Consider the following 415-nt stretch of genomic DNA (forward strand, 5'->3'; position numbering starts at 1 on the left):
CTCTCTCTCTCTCTCTCTCTCTCTCTCTCTCTCTCTCTCTCTCCATGCCTTCCTTGCATTGGCATCTATGTTTAATGTGTGTATGTTTGTGTCTAGTCAGATGTTGCATGTTCCCCTGTAGTGTAGTTTAATAAACATCCATATGTATTCACACTTGGTTATCTGTGTTTGATGCTCACAGGACGAGGGCACTTTAACGTTCAGGTTTCGTTACATGCTCTGGGAGCAATGTATTAGTAGTAAAATTGTCAAAAATGAGTGTTTACTATTGTCCTTCTGAATTATTTGATGAATTTTTTCCTGTTTAATACTGTTCAGTTGCTTTGACACAATCTGTATTATTAAAAGTACAATATAAATAAAGGAGACTTGACTTGACTATGTTGGAAGAGGAAAACGAGGAGAGATGCACAAA

The sequence above is a fragment of the Cyprinus carpio genome, chromosome B8 (assembly GCF_018340385.1).
Source record: "Cyprinus carpio isolate SPL01 chromosome B8, ASM1834038v1, whole genome shotgun sequence".
In the NCBI taxonomy this organism is placed as follows: Eukaryota; Metazoa; Chordata; class Actinopteri; order Cypriniformes; family Cyprinidae; genus Cyprinus; species Cyprinus carpio.